Source organism: Sinocyclocheilus rhinocerous, unplaced genomic scaffold (genome assembly GCF_001515625.1).
Source record: "Sinocyclocheilus rhinocerous isolate Xijiao unplaced genomic scaffold, SAMN03320098_v1.1 scaffold572, whole genome shotgun sequence".
NCBI classification, from domain to species: Eukaryota; Metazoa; Chordata; class Actinopteri; order Cypriniformes; family Cyprinidae; genus Sinocyclocheilus; species Sinocyclocheilus rhinocerous.
Window position 1 is genome coordinate 116,877 of NW_015638058.1, and position 16,748 is coordinate 133,624.

General features: G+C 35.9%; 1 long non-coding RNA gene across 1 annotated transcript in view; it reads right to left on the bottom strand.

The window, feature by feature from the left end:
• Window positions 1-4,696: 4,696 nt before the first annotated feature.
• LOC107749592 (uncharacterized) overlaps window positions 4,697-16,748 on the bottom strand; it is a 17,414-nt gene continuing 5,362 nt past the window's right edge. Inside the window, exons 2-3 of the long non-coding RNA XR_001641057.1 lie at window positions 6,754-6,765; window positions 4,697-4,707 (exon numbers count right to left, since the gene is read on the bottom strand). This is a non-coding gene — a long non-coding RNA (uncharacterized LOC107749592). The remainder of the gene's footprint in view (window positions 4,708-6,753; window positions 6,766-16,748) is intronic.

The following is a 16,748-nucleotide window of genomic DNA, read 5'->3' on the forward strand; positions in this document are numbered from 1 at the left end:
CAATATACGGTGAAAATTCTTATTTGGGTCATATTCCAAGACGTAGGCTAGAATCTGTGATTGCGAAGTACAGTAAATATCCACACCGGTGCGGTGACTGACTGCCACACACATACTCTTCAGAACATTAGATTCATCCGCGCTGGAGCCGCGCCGGAGCACAACCCACGCAAGCTAGATAATTCCACACACAGCTGCAATTCCAGGTTTTCAAACAGAGATGGCGACAAAGAGGCAAAACTTACGGACTGCAGCTTTAACATTAACTAACATTAATAAATGCTTTAAAAGTAGCGTTTGTTAGTTCATTAACTAAGATACTTCACTAATGTTAACAAATTGAACTTTACTATAAAGCGTTAACACCTTATTATTAAGTAATAACACTTTTTATCGGATAGTTTCTCTCTAACAATTATTTTCCAGTATTCTGAGTTATATACTATGCACATGACATGCATGTCATATGTGGGACTCAATAACACACAACAATTTATATACTTGAGGTAAAGGCCTAATTTAAGCATTTAAAGTGGCAGACAACACAACTGCAGTGTGTGCGTATAGCAAACAAAACGTTACCATCCATTGGTGTGGACGCTAATATATTTATCGTTATTATCTTTATAGTTATTGGTGACCTCAAGTCTTTTGACAGCATCTGATACCTGCCACATGTAATTTCCTCAATTTGTAAAACAAAGTAAAAAGTGATTAAGTTGTTCCTGAAGTCGTTATTGCTTTCCTGAACTTGCCTCTTTAAAGGTGGAGTGTGTAATTTCTGTGGAAATAAAAATAACTGTTTTCAAACATGTTTGCTATTGGTTTGACAAACAGATAGTCCCACCCCCAAACTTATGCCGTTAGTTGAGTCACTCACTGTAGCTTGGGATGCTCAAATAAACACGGCAATGTTTTTTAAAAGTCCAGTGGAGTCATTGTTTACTGTTTTCGGTGGACTCATCCTTCCAGTGGATTATTTATAAAGATCTCATTAACCTGGAATAGGAGAAAGTATTTCAGCATCCAAAACATGACACACATCACCTTTAACTCTTTATGTTTTTTTTTAAACAATTCTTTTTAATAGTATGTGTTCTTCAAAAACACATGTTTGTATATCATGAGTATATGTAGGGTATCATGTTTATTATTCCCAAAACAAGCGTCTGTATCCCTTCGGACTGAAATCGGAATGGACTACTTATTTGACATTCCTCAAATGTATTAATCTTGCGTTGACATGTTTCCATATTCCCGGAAACATGGATTACTCATCAGTGAGCACTCATGCCGGACCCTGGGTGGCTCCTTTCCCTCCAAACGAACAAACATGTGACCACAAACACAAGTGTAGACCAAACATCAGATGAGCTGGAAAACGCCAATGTTTACATTGTCAGAGAGAGCAATGACGCTCTGGAGCTGTTTACCGATGATGTTGAAAAACATGTAATTAATCAGCCCCGCATCGCTCCGTGCTTGTTATTATTTGTGGAAACGTGCCCACTACAGCGTACTGTTAATCAAGGAGCATGTCGCTCTCAGAGAGCTCGACGGAACTTGCATTGGCCAACAGGATTTATGTGGAGACCGTGAGGTCACAGCCATTCCAGGGAATCTTATATTGGAAGGCGTGTTTGTACATTTCCCTTGTCCTTCTCAGGTCTTCTCTGGTCACACAGAAACATATTAGTGGCTTTAAGGAACAGCTGGTGATGGAACAGCAAGAACTGAAACAGTTCTTCCAAAAAAAATAAACCTTCATGACATTGTATGGGAAAATAGCTAATTTAGGTAACAGATTAGGTAACATTGTTTAAGGTACGAGGACTGATCACAGTAAGTTCAAATTTAATGCCAAAAACAGCCCTTCTCTTGGTTTTTTAAATGTCATTTTTTATTGTAACTTTGATAAATAATTGAATGCTCCATTCTACAGTCCTTTTTATTGTTAGTGATTTTTGCATTTTTTTTTTTTGTCCATGGCAGTTAACCATTTACTTCAGGTCACCGTTGCTATTCCATCAGTTGCTTAAAGTCCCTATTTTCTGTTATTCAGTAGTACTATTTCTGGTTCATGTTTACCAGGTATCTGTGACCATCTAGATTCACAGAAATTATACACAATTAGTAGTGTTTGCTAAGGCAAACATCAGTACTGTTGCTCATACAGTGGGTTAGTGATTTGAACAAACTCTTCTAGGTAAAAAACTCTGATGTGTAAGCTGTGTGCTACAAAAATGCATGACTCATCAAATTATGCGGCTTGTTGAGGAGAGGTGTGCTATTACTTTTCTAAGCAATCTTACTTCAGGTTTTCACCTGGAAGATGATACAATGGGGGAGATTCTTACAGTGGCTGTGTTGTCATGCACCCTCAGGCCTACTGTATATATTAGTTAAAGGTGACATCGGATGCCCATTTCACACAAGTTGTCATGTCTCTTTAGGTTACTTCTGAAATGTCTGTAACATTTTTTGGTTAAAATTCCTCAGCGACTGTGAAAAAAACACTCTTTTTTACCTTGTCAAAACCAGCTCTGTTCACAGCGACCCATTTTGGTGCATGTCTCTTTAAATGCTAATATCTTTTATCTTCCGTACTTCTAACGCATACACTAACATTCATACAGACAACTGTGCTATCTATGCCCTGTGCCTCAACTGTTTTTTGTTTTGTTTTTTTGATTGTTTGTTTTATGGTTCACCCTCTTTACCATGTGCTATAGGTTTCACGTATTACGTCAATTTAGAGTGCTGATAACAGCAAAATCATCTTTCAGACCTAAGCTATCAAATGAATAACGTTAGCCAACTGTGTTGTGGGATTAAAGGAAAAGTTAGCTGATTTTCAGACAGCTTTTTATTGTTATGTTAGTAGTATATATAAATGATTTTACATCATCCGGCAGACTTTTGACAGCTTCAGGGCTTTCGTTAAAATGACGAATTTTTGTATGCCTGCCCATGGACAGTTGGATCAACAGAGGGGTGGCGCCAAAATCAAATGTGCATTATGGGTGTTGAAATTTTGGGGAAAAGAGAATACCACAGCTCTTTTTTTCGGTTTTCTCTAGTCATGTAGCATTTCAGGTTTCTACTGCTTAGATCACAAAGTTTTATTAAAAGCCAATTTTGCTAGTGGTGAATTCTCCCTTTAAGTACTTATTCTGTTTATTATCAATTATCAATGCAATAACATTAATAATTGCAGATGTAAACATATTGTAGCTACTGAAGGTGGCCTCTTTGGGCCAGTAAACAAACAACCACCTAACGATGCCCTGGAAACCACCCAAAAACCCTAGAATTCAGTTTTCCATAGGAAAGCACAAAAAAATGTTGACATTTGCAAGATGAATGAAAGTGAAAGGATTTCAGAAAAACAAACAAACAAAAAACAGAAAATTTTGATTTCATGGTCTTTAAAAACATGTTACAATGCCAAAATAATGCAGCATGATATATTGTGCAAAATTATGATTTGTATATATATATATATATATATAATTATGACTATTTAAAATTTGTTGTATTGCTTATTGATAGTTTTCAATTGAGAGCAATTGTGTCCCTTATGTTCTGACATTTTGTGTTTGATACATGTAACTATGATATGTAAGCAATGACTGAGACATTGGTCATTTTTTTGCTCAATAATAATTCTACTACAACCAAAAAACAAATGGGAATTTCCTCTGAAATCCTGTCACAGACATCTGTGAGGGAACATATAGACACACAAAGCCTTTCCCAAGCTCATTGTGTATAAAAATGTCACCCCATTTGTTTCCTGTAAGTGCATTATTATTTATTTCCGTTGCTTGCACCGGTTTAACATCTATAAATATATTTAGTACCATTTTGTAGCACTTGGGCATTATACACAGTAAATCACGCAGTATGTGCCTGAATGTTCAAATATTATCTGACACAATCCAATAACATGTCAATGCCGACACTCAGGCAGTTGCAACATAACAGGACTAATCCATCTTAAGACCACGATTAACCTGAAACTGAAAAAGTGAAACAAAACAAAAGTCTAAAACCAGTTTCATGCAAACAGTGTAAATCGTTTGCCAAACGTGCCACAAGGATCTGTCCTAGGTCCTCTGCTATTTTCGATATACATGTTGCCCCTTGGTAATATTATTAGAAAATACGGGATTAGCTTCCACTGTTATGCAGATGATACTCAACTATATATCTCAACAAGACCAGATGAAACTTCTAAATTATCTAAGCTAACAGAATGTGTTAAAAATGTAAAAGATTGGATAACCAATAATTTCCTATTAAATTCGGATAAGACAGAAATATTACTTATTGGACCAAAAGACAGTACACAGAATCTCGTGGATTACAATTTGCAACTAGACGAATGTACGGTTACTTCCTCTACAGTCAAAAATCCGGGTGTTATATTAGATAGCAACTTGCCTTTTGAAAATCATATTTCCCATGTTACAAAAACAGCATTCTTCCATCTTAGAAACATTGCAAAGTTACGAAACATGTTACCTGTTTCTGATGCAGAAAAACTAGTTCATGCATTCATGACCTCTAGACTGGACTATTGTAATGCACTGCTAGGTGGTTGTCCTGCATCTTCAATAAACAAGCTACAGGTAGTCCAAAATGCAGCGGCTAGAGTCCTTACCAGGTCAAGAAAATATGATCATATTACCCCAATTTTACAGTCTCTGCACTGGCTACCTATTAAGTTCCATTACCTCTTTTATTTTTTATTCAGTGGCGGAAACGGGCTTCCATACCAGAGCATTGCAATGCAATGATCAAAAGTAATAAAATAATGATGATTGCCTTAGAAAACAGCACTAATGAAGGCTACAGTCAAAGAGTGTACAAATAGTCTGTTTTTTTTAAGCATAGAATTAAAGCAATTTACGACTTACCTCTGCAGAAAAAAATTTACAATTTAGATTAAATACACCCTACTACAGAGAGCAACATCCAATGCATTTGCATAAGAAAGGGTGAAGAGGGATTGGGGGTGTTTTGTCGGGAGCAGCGGGGACCTTTAATTTACCGGTGTAATACTTATGGGAGAGGCACATTAAAGGTCAGTGTAATGACAGGAGAGACGCAAATAGACTTGCTACGAGAACAGGAATCCACAGATTGGTATGCGTCTGTATCAGGTGAGACTTTGTGGCACTCTGCACTGCTGACACGCACTGAGTCACCGTACTAATTCAGGCTCATAAATGTGCTTTTAAAGAAGCAGCCTCAGGATGTGTTGCATTAGTCCGATAAAAGCATATCAATCAGCGTTACCTCTAACAAAATCAGTTCTCATCACTTTTAATTTGGCTTTGACTTTCAGGAAGCAATTTATGTGCGATGGTAGAATGTCCGTAGGGCTATTTGAGAGTGACTAGATGTGCTGAAGAAAGCTGACATTCATTTAATAACAGGCTCTGACACAATTCCATTGAACTTATTCTGAGATGTCAACATGTTAACAAAGGAATAGCTAGTTGGGTTAGACACTTGACGTTGGTCTAGACATGTGAGTCCTCAACACACAGGAAGAGCACCTGACAAACAACAACATTATCCCACAGCAGACGTGGGGAAATGTGTGGACAATATCAACGCAGATGAACATGCACATGAGTTTCTGTCCGTTGTGGTAGACAGACATGTGGAACACAGCAAACATGTGACCTGAGTGTTTCACAATCCTCAAATCTCACATAATGCAGAGGTCTGACTGTGATGTGTTAAGGTAATAAATGTGGCAAGATAACCACATTTATTGTTAAACCTTAAAAACTTAAGCAAACACATCAGTGTCCATTATGCTACCATAAAAATGCTTTATGGAAATATGTGTGTTATGCTCAGTAAATAGTGTTATTTTTGTGCTATGTTGGTTCGCATGCTATGTTGGTTTTATGCACGCATTACATTTTATGTTACATTTATTCATTTAGTAGATGCTTTTAAACAAATGAGGAACATCACAAGCAATTTGCCTTAGAGCAAACAATATTAATATCCAAGTTTAGTCATTTAGATTAGTACACAAACTATTACAGAGGTGAAATGCAGAAAAGAAGAGAGTTTTTTTTCATACATAAATAGGGGTTATACTAAGTTCCTTTGTTTATGGTTGTGGATTAGTTAAGTGCTTGCAAAAGAGGTGTGTCTTCAGATGCTTCTTAAATGTTATGATAGTCTCAGCAGTTTGGGTGGAGTTTGGCAGCAGAGAGGAAGGTTTTCCACAAGACAGGAACAGAGAGAGTGAAGGTTCTGGAAGGTGACTTTGTGCCCCATTGTGAAAGAACAAGCAGGCGCCACTCATTCAAAATTGTGTAGTGTGTAATGCAGAATCAATTTAAAAAAAATAAATTATTGTTGAACTTGTTGGCCTTTATTTCAATAAAGGACAAGTAATCCGATTTACTTAGTACAGGAAGTGAAGCAGGAGAGAGAGGGGGGACAGGATTGGGAAGAACCACATGACAGACTCAAACTCTTGTCTACAAGGCTATTGTTTCTGACTTAAACATTGATTTTAATTACTGAATATTTGTTTTTCATTGAAAAAATCTGTCAATTTGCAAATCAGTATTCATCACCATTACATTTCAATAGGTTATATATTGAGTTACGTAATAAATGTTTGCTTTTAATGAAATACAAAACATGCCTTCACTGTTGATACATTCTTTTTTGGTAACACTTTATTTTAAGGTCCAAATTTCACTGTTAACTAACTATTGACCATGACTTTGCCTCAGTAAACCCCTAATTTGCTGCTTATTAATAGTTAGTAAGATAGTTTTTAAGTTTAGGTGTGGGGTAGGATTAAGGGATCTAAAATATGGTCATGGCATTAAAGGGTTAGTTCACCCAAAAAAGAAAATTCTGTCATTTATTACTCACCCTCATGTCGTTTCAAACCCGTAAGACCTTCGTTCATCTTCGGAACACAAATTAAGATATTTTTGATGTAATCTGAAAGCTGTCTGACCCTGCATAGACAGCAACGCAACTGAAATGTTCCCAAGTCCAGAAAATATGCATGCTAATAAACAACTAGTTAATAGTGAGAATTGGTCGTTAAACTAAAGTGTTACTTTTTCATTTAAAATACTTTTTCAATGTGTATTTCATTATGTTAACAGTTACAGTATATTCCGCTCTGTTTTGGTTAAACATACAGCTATCAGTGTTTTACAGAAAAATATTGTTATTGGCACAAAGTACAAGAATGCTTACTGTAAATAATGTGGTGTGGTGCAATGATATTTACCCATTTTTGCACAGATCTTGGAACAATTTGAATGTGATTTTATTTTTCAGTTATTAATATGTTCCCTTTCATGGGAACTTCGAACTGCGTCCTCTAGGGGTCGCTATGGGGAACGCCTCGTCGTGACCCGTGTCTGAAGCATACATTGAAAAAACACCAACTTGTTGGCCGGCGACAGGAACCATGGTTACATAAGTAACCTGAGACGTTTTTCATTACAAGGCAAATGGAAACTTAGTGAAACTACCGTAATTTACTCAGTCATCTATTTTCTGACACAAATGGCTCCATTTTCTGAGTAGTCTTTGCCAGATTAGATATCAGGATTAAAACTAACAAATGAGTTTCCAAACAAAGCCACAAATCATTTTGAAGTGAGGAAATAAAAGGAGCACCTTTATTATTGAGAAACCTTAGCATTTAAATTACAAAACTGCACATGTACAGGTAATTAAACTTCTGTGATTTATTTGACAAATCTCTTGGTATATATTATTCAAAGCTCTGAAATGTTAATATGAGTGACCTGCAGATCACATCTTTACATGAGAATAATACAGAAAATCCTTTGAACAAAATGGAAAGGATTGCCGAAACCTCTGGCCTCTGATTATACAACCTGAAAGAGAACACACACACACACACACACACACACACACACCCTGAAGTTCTACAACTCAGAGAACAGTACCAGACACCAAGAGTTGACACTCTCATGTGGCGTATGTGATATCAGACTCATCATCAGTGTCTACAGCGTCTGTGTTTAGCTGGTGCATGAATGAAGTAAGCTGAGGTAAATGTTATTTTGTCTCTGTGCGTTGTCTTTTGATTGTGGGGTCTTTGATGTGGACGGAAGTGTTTTGGACACAGAAGCCGAGGGGGGGAAGAGACGATATGTGACAACACTGGCAATTTAGACTACAGGTGTGCCCAGAGCGCTCGGGAAAGACAGCAACTTCAAAAACACCTCTTCCTCTTACGATGAAAGAGGGCTTCATTCTAATTGTACAGCAAAGAGAAGACAAAACAAATAAAGGAAAGATAACTTTCTAGTGGCTGTTTTATACAGCTTGTCCCAATAACCACAACAGAGCTTCATAGAAAAAAAAAAACTCTTTGCTTTACCTCTGATACACATCTTTTTTGGGGGGGAAAAAATATGAAAAGAAATATAAAAATAAAACATAAATATGCAGAGTAATAAATATGTAATGTGTTTTTCATTATTTTTAAGAAATTAATTTTCTGAAATTATTTGAAAATTGCTGGCCCATAATTCACCACCAAAATTTGTGTTCGTCATTTTATGTTTAGAAAAAAAAAAAAAAACTAGATTTTTAAGGTGCTTTGCTTTTGTCTGCTCTTACATCAGTGTTTGGTTTACTTGGAACCCTCCTAAAAAGTCATTTTAGTACTGTACATTACAGGTAATTCATTATATTAATATGTTGCCATTTTATATTTCAACATAATCCCAGATGCCTGTTTTGGTCACTACTGGTAAGTGACTGACAGCTGACAATTACAGTAGAACCTTTGTCTGGTCATGTCATAAACCACATCTGCTTTCATACTGAGAAATCAAAAAATTTATTCAATAGGACCAAATAAGGCAGTTGTTCATTTAGAGGCTTTAGGGCCATTGTTTTATACCAATAATAATAAGAAAAGTGCATCAAACTAAAAGCTGATAAAATATTCCCTCCCTGTTTCGCCGCTGTTTAGACCGTAGGTTCGTAGGGTTACACCACCCAGATCAACAGCAGTACATAATTTCTGCACCCAGACATCAAAACACATATTTGCTTCATTCATTAATTATATGAATCATTTGAAGAAAACAATGCAAACAGTCAGTTGAGCAAGAGGCCAGACAGATGTGTGTGGAATGTAGAAACACTGCCACATGGTTTATGAAATAAATCAACTTGTTCATCTTCTAGTTCTGAGGTTGTTATAAAGACACAATTGTTAGAAAAGTCAGTAACACTTTAGATTAGGGAACACATATTCACTATTAACTAAGAGTTTTCCCTCAATAAACTCCTAATTTGCTGTTTATTAATAGTTAGTAAGGTAGTTGTTAAGTTTAGGTATTGGGTCAGGTTAATGGATCTAGAATATGGTCATGCAGAATAAGGCATTAATAGCTGCATTCAGTAACTTTTGGTTAAAAATGATCCGAAATCAATTATTGAGCAAGTACATAACCAATCAGTGTTCAAAACTATCTCCTTACCTTGGCGACAACGAGGCAAAACGTACGCACTGCAGCTTTAATTATGCATAGAATAATTAAAAGCACAAATGATTGTCATTCATTATTGGACTCAAATGTTGAAGTCACTTTGATGGCATTGATGATAAATAATAAGAATAAACATTGTTCAGTAAAAAAAAACAAAAAACTTATTTTACATATTGCATAAGTCGTAAATCGATTAACACTTACTATAACAGTTTAACATGCAAAAAGCATTATAGTTGTGAAAGTATGTACATGTAGTACAGTGAAGTTTACAATAATAGAGATGATATAACCGTATAAATGCTATAGCATGTATTGCTTCTAAATATGTATGCTTTTCATTTGTATGCTCTACAGCCTTTACTTGCTTTACATATAGTCAACAAGCATTTCACATTCAGTTGAATTTCACAAGATTTCCTGATCATGTTTGAATGGATGATTGCTTGAAGAACAGATATGACAGCTTTCTGACATTGTTTTCCAACTGCTTCAAAAGTGCTTATACTTTACACGTGTAGAATTCGACAGGTTGCATGTCAGGGCAAAACAATGTAAACAACACCAAATATGTTAATTCACATCTTGCTTTATATCACCCAGAAATTATGCAAAACTAAAACAACGCATCAAAACAGATGGCTTTTATAACTCGCAAAAGGCAACGAATTAAGATGAAAGAGCACAAATTGGTGTATCCGTACCGTAATATTCAAGTTTTACATGCGGTACTGGAAATGATGATAAAGCAAAGCTGTAAAATGAGACGTCCCATCCCCCCCATAAGTCCCCAAGTCAACTGACCCTTTATCAGATTCATGATGCCTTTCTGACTCACGGCTGGAAATAGTTTTGGGGAGCGGAACCAAATGGTCCGGTAACATGTTTTGGGACTTTCCAGCTTTCTCATTTTTTCGTCCTGGATAGATTGATCCACTAACGAACAGAGAAATGGTCAAACACAACAACTGATCTCTAGTCACCGGAGATCTTGTAGTAATACTTTTATTAAAACAAACAGTTTAATGTCAGATATATATTTTTGTCCATATTGTCTTCTGACAAAGATCAATCATCTAGAGCAAGACTTCAGACAACACTCCCACGGATGCATATTCCCACAAACCGGAAGCTCCAATCTGATTGTCTGGTTCACTCTATTTCCGGAAGTCAGAGTGCACATGTTTTTACCAGCCCACCAGGAAACAAAGCTGTGTTTACAAGGTGCCATGCTGCAAAATTTCGGAAAAACTAGTTGCTTGATTTGATGCCTGGGTTCATGGGCATAGAATCTTTGAAAGACATTCAGAGTTTTATTTGACAGTTTCCAAGTAATCAAGGCGCCCTTACGCTTAATAAAACTAGTACTTTTGGATAAAGAAATTCAGATATAATGATCTACACAGTACAGTTTTTGGATTTCCAATTTTGTGGAATTGTTCTATCATCGATTTCAGATTTATTAAAGGGGTCATATGATGCGATTTCAAGTTTTCCTTTCTCTTTGGAGTGTTACAAGCTGATTGTGCATAGATACTGTGCTTAGTTGTTTTACATGCACGTCAGTCAGGCTCTTTCTATCTAAGCAGCTGTTCCTGTCCAGAATTCACTACAATGTAGACCGGATTGTATGTAATCAAACAGCTTTTAGTGTCTATTGAATTTGTCTGTAGTTTACCATGGTTCTGGAGAACCATTGTGTTACGTCAGTCCAAGTCTTTCGTTGTTGCCTGGAGCGTTGCACAAGTGGAAATCTTCCAATTACCGTCCAATTATCGTCTATTATACACGAGTCGTAAAGTTGTGGTTTTCAACCTGCCACAGCTCATGAAAGAGTTACTAATCTTTCAAAAGGTAGTCAAGCAATGCAGCTTAGCATTATGCAGATCAAGTGGCATCATTAATTTGTCTGTGCAGTTGAGCTGAAGGAAAAGAGACGCAGCCCACCGCAGGTCAGGATGAGAGGGTTCCTACACTGCTTTCCATTTCCCACATCAGTTAAGAGGCAAGTGTGGTTTTCTCAGATGCCAACCAGCCTTTAATCAAGGGTGTTTCTTTCATTTATGTGCCCCACCACCCCACTAATACGCACACAGACTCTCTCAACACTATATTTCCTCTAGATTTCCTTCCCTACCTGTTGCCTTCTCCCTTCCTCCCTCCCAAATCTGGTTCTGGGTGGTCTGGGCTCCTGATTATTGGCAGCGAGGTTCTGGGGGTAGTTACAGGACTTCCTCCTCTGCCTCTTAGCTTCCTGTGGCATTACGCTTCAAAAGACCTCACAACACCCACACACGAGATGCACACAAGGGATGTTTCTTCCGTCAACGTTTGGGGTTAACCGCTACTCCTCAACGCACCCCGGCCCCTGCGAATCTGTGGGCTTCCACTCCAACCCTGTACACACTGGTCACAGGACGGCTTGTAACCAAACACACATGCAGCCGCTGCGTCTAACACTAATGTTGTATTTCATTTTGTGTCCCTTTCTATTTGTGCTCCTGTTTTAGCTCCCACAAGCACTGTAGCAGCACTTACAAAAAATTTTGATTGCCAGTGACTGATTTCTTATAGCAAAGAAAAAACCCAAACTGGATCTTTTTAACATCTCGGTTCTTTCTTTTAGACACCTTGGGGAACAAATGGAGACCGAAATCAGATTTTCCATATGACAATCTTCTCTAGAGATCTCAACAGCTGTGCTAAGATACTAAAGTCTGAAATCAAAAGTCTCATATATGAACTCACATATTTCTCATCAAATTCTTGCAATTTGCTATTTACATTTTGTACCTCTTTTATGCCTATGTTTAATACACTACCGGTCAAAAGTTTGCAATAATTCAAGATTTAAAAACATTTTTTTTAATATTTTTGAGAGAAGTCTCTTATGCTTACCCAGGCTGCATATATTCTTTCAAAAATAGAGTGTAAACAGCAATATTGTGAAAAATTATTACAATTTAAAAGAACTGTTTTCTATTTGGATATATTTTAAAATTTAATTTATTGATAATGGCAAAGCTGAATTTTCAGCAGCCATTAAGTGTCACATGATCAAGCATAAATCTAAGAAATCTAATTCGAATATGCTGATTTGCTGCTCAGAACACATTAATTATCATTATCCGTGTTGAAAACAGTTTTTCCTGCTCAATATGAAACATTAGCAAATCTTTGTAGAAACCATAATACGCTGCAATTCAAATGTTTGGGGTAGGTAAATAAAATTTTTTTTTAAAAAACGTACTTATTTTTATCCAAGGGTATATTCAATTAATCAAACATGACAGTAAAGACATTTATGTTACAAAATATTCTGTTTTAAATAAATGCTGTTTGCTTGAAATTTCTATTATCCTGAATCCTGAAAAAAAAGAACTGTTTTCCATTACTATTCTGTATGATAATAAGATCTAATAATTCTTATTATTAATTTCATTCTAATTAATAATTGAGCATCAATAATAATTGATATTACCTGAGCACCAAATCAGAAATTCCAAAATGATTTCTGAAGGATCATTTGACACTGTAAACCAGAGTAATGGCTGCTGAAAACTCAGCTTTGCCATCAGAGAAATAAATTAATAAAGTATATTCAAATATAAAAACTATTCATTTATTTTCTAATAATATTTCACAATGTGAAGATTTTTTTTTTTTTTATGATTTCAAACTTTTGACCACTAGTATCCTATGCATTTTTGAAGAAAAATGTGAGACTAATTGATACCTCTACTAACAACCTCTGAGGCACAATGGAACTTTTGATACAGTGTATAACTAGCTTAATGTCCAATCTGCATTAAACCCATGGGAGCTAATGTGCAGTAGAAAATACATGACACTTTAGCAGTCGTTCCCTACACACTGTCAATGAAATTAATACAATTGCATTTTGACAGCACTGCCATCTCAGCTAAACATTTCCAACATACCTCGGTTATGGTTTTTTGTCAATATGACGTCTCTGTGGCAATATGATGCATCACATGTGAGCTATGCCTGGAAAACGAGCAGTTTTAGGGTTGGCAAGTTCTGTAGGAGGATGCCCTGCTGCCTTTGATCGATTTTTAACACATGTTAAAACTTAGTGATCAAAATGTTAACAAATGTCAAAAATGTGTTCATTGTTTTAAACAGCTTGTTCACCTGTAGCCGCCTGCTAACAGACTGTTAGATGCAACTCACTGAGTCATAGTTTTCTAAGAAAAAAACTTCTGCTTTTCTGCAAGCTGAGGGAAGGACTGAGGGGCTTGTGGGAAAAATAATATAGAGACAAGCTATTTGAGGACCTGAAGTTATTGTGATGCCATAAGTCATAATATAGTTCCTTATTTTTCACACGCACAGGCTCTTAGTTAAAGTGTCTACACAGTAATCACAACACTATAGAGGTGCCTTACTTGGAGTGTGTAAATGGGTCTGACGTAAGTAAGTTCCCTTAATTGCTTCATAAGTCCTCATTACTAAAGAATGTTCACCATTGTATTGTTATGCCAGTATGTCTTTATGCAGTCTAAAAACACCCAGAGTAAACCTCGCAATCATTATACAGGTTGAAATAAAATATGAAGTGAAAGTGTGAGAAAGTGAATTTTGAGATTTGTCCAGGCATCACTCTGCAGAAATGTAATTGCTTTGTGGTTTGATTTGAGGAAGTGAGAGTCATTGTTTGTCATTGGAGATTTGACAGGGAAATGTGTTCTGCTGAATTCAGATGTTTAGAGATGAATTAGGTCATAGATTTCCCATCATAGATGTCTGTCTGTCTGTCAGTCAGTCAGTCTCTGTGCCTTTTTTCTTTCGAATTTTAAAGGAGACAAAACTCTGTGACACACGGTTATTAAATTCATATACTGTACATAGATGACAGTGATTTTGCAAAGCAGGACAGCTTTTGTCGGTCCAGGATCAACATTCCTGTCTACCCTAACTGTAAACAATGTCTAACACCAATAGGAAATGATAGGTGAAATTAATGTTTTGCTTTTCTTAAAACTGACGTTGATTTGAATTGTGTAATTAGGGTCAGTAAGTTTTATTATTATTATTATTGCAAAAAAATGTCAAATAAATGCTGTTCTTTTGAACGAAGCATAGTAAAAGTGATATAGTTTCCTAAAATATTAAGCAGCACAACTTTTTTTCAGCATTGATAATAATAAGAGCAGCAAATCAGCATATTCGAATGATTTCTGAAGGATCATGTGACACTGAAGACTGGAGTAATGATGCTGAAAATACAGCTGCATCACAGGAATAAACTACAGTTTAAAATATATTCAAATGAAAAATTTCAAATGATATTTTTTCACAATATTACTGTTTTTCCTGTATCAAATAAATGCATCTGTGGTGAGTTTATGAGACTTCTTTCAAAAACATTAAAAAAAAAAAAAAAACTTACTAGTAGGTTTTGTATATAACCACAGCTGTGTAGAGTCTAAGCCCATATAAAAGAAAATGGCAAACTTGGCTTTACTTGAAAATGCATGAAGACTGTCTTTAGGCAGTGTGAAAGAAAGGGTGAACAACCGATAGATGAGGTTCTGCACAAAGCCTTTGTCTGAGTCTGGTTTGGGCATGTTTTATGCAAATTACTAGAGGGCAAACACTCTCTCATTGAGAATAATCCAGATTCATCAACATTGCAAACAGTTAGCAACAGATATTGTGTGTGAATATTGCCCATCAAACCATGCATTTTTTTCTACTGCTGTAGGGTTTAGGTTCTGTTATGCATCATATGTGTTTGCTCTGTTAATGACTAAACTCATGACTGAATCATTCATGTGCTGATTCAATCCTGTGCTGATTTTTACTGGACATTTTGAGGCTGCTGTTTAGCAACTACCCTGTGAGGTATCTGACGCTGTTGATGAATATGCAGAATTGATGTGATCTAAGAAAGGCAACAGAAATGTTTCTGGAGGCAGTTTTCACAGATGGTGATTGGTATTGGGAAATCTCTGAAAGCTGGTTGATTAGCTGTTACCCAACAAACCAGCAGCACACAAGGGAACTGAGAGATTGAGATTACTGTCCACCAGAAGCCATTTCACAAACTCAAAACATACTGACATTCATCTGATCTCACACCACACGGCCAGATATTATTTTCACAAACTCGTGTGTGTTCTTGCAACATCCAGAACTGATTGGAATTGTGTTCCCACTTCATCTGTCTGCATTCTAAAAAACAATGTATTAGCTCAAAAAAAAAAAAAAAAAAAAAAAAAAAAAAAAAAAAGAAAACAATTTGAATCCACTACCCAATTTCCAAAGTTAACAAGACAATTTTATTACGTTACTACAACTTAATTTTTAAAGAAATTCAATTAACGCAGAAATTTGAGTTTAAAAACTATGCAAAATATTAAGTTAATGTAATGATCTACATTACTATGTCAACTGAACTCAACCAAATAATGTTTGCAACTTTAAAGGTTTAATTAAATTATTAAATTTGAATTTTTAACTTGCAACCATGCATTTTTTTTAACCCTTAAATGCATGAATGTTTCGCCAATCATTATTACATATTTGGGTCTTTAGCGACCCGGACCAATATATCCAGCACGGATGGATCTCTAACTGCTGCAGTAGCAAAAAACTCTCTTGATATTTTAAGAACAATTACAGAAGAACAAAATAAAGCATATTTCGTTACCTTTTGAAACTTAAAAGGGTTCAATTTGAGCAGATGATTTTACCATCGCTGTCATCATCAGAGCGCACTTCCACAGTACATTCAATATCTGCCTCACATTCACGATTTCAACCTATTCTCAAAACTATAATTTTCAATGACTTCATATTCAATATTTTGATCACTGGCAGCTTATTCACCACATCCAGCATCAAATGACAGTGACATTTATATTTCATTGCGTATAGTAATTGCTCTGCAGTAAAGCCATTCAAACCACTTCAATTTTTGCTGATGATATCCGTTTGTTTTATGCCTGCCGTAATTATGAGTGAAACGTCACGTCAACATTGTGTATCAAACAGTGCCACCTTGAGGAAAAAATATGCATTGGACATATTGAGTCATCAGATATGTAAATATAGTTGCACAGGAAAAAATACTTACTCTAGCGACCCTATACAGTTTTTTACAAAAAATTAATAAGTTAATTGACATTATTTTATATTTTACTATTTTTTTTTGTTATATTTGTTTATAATTAATAGATT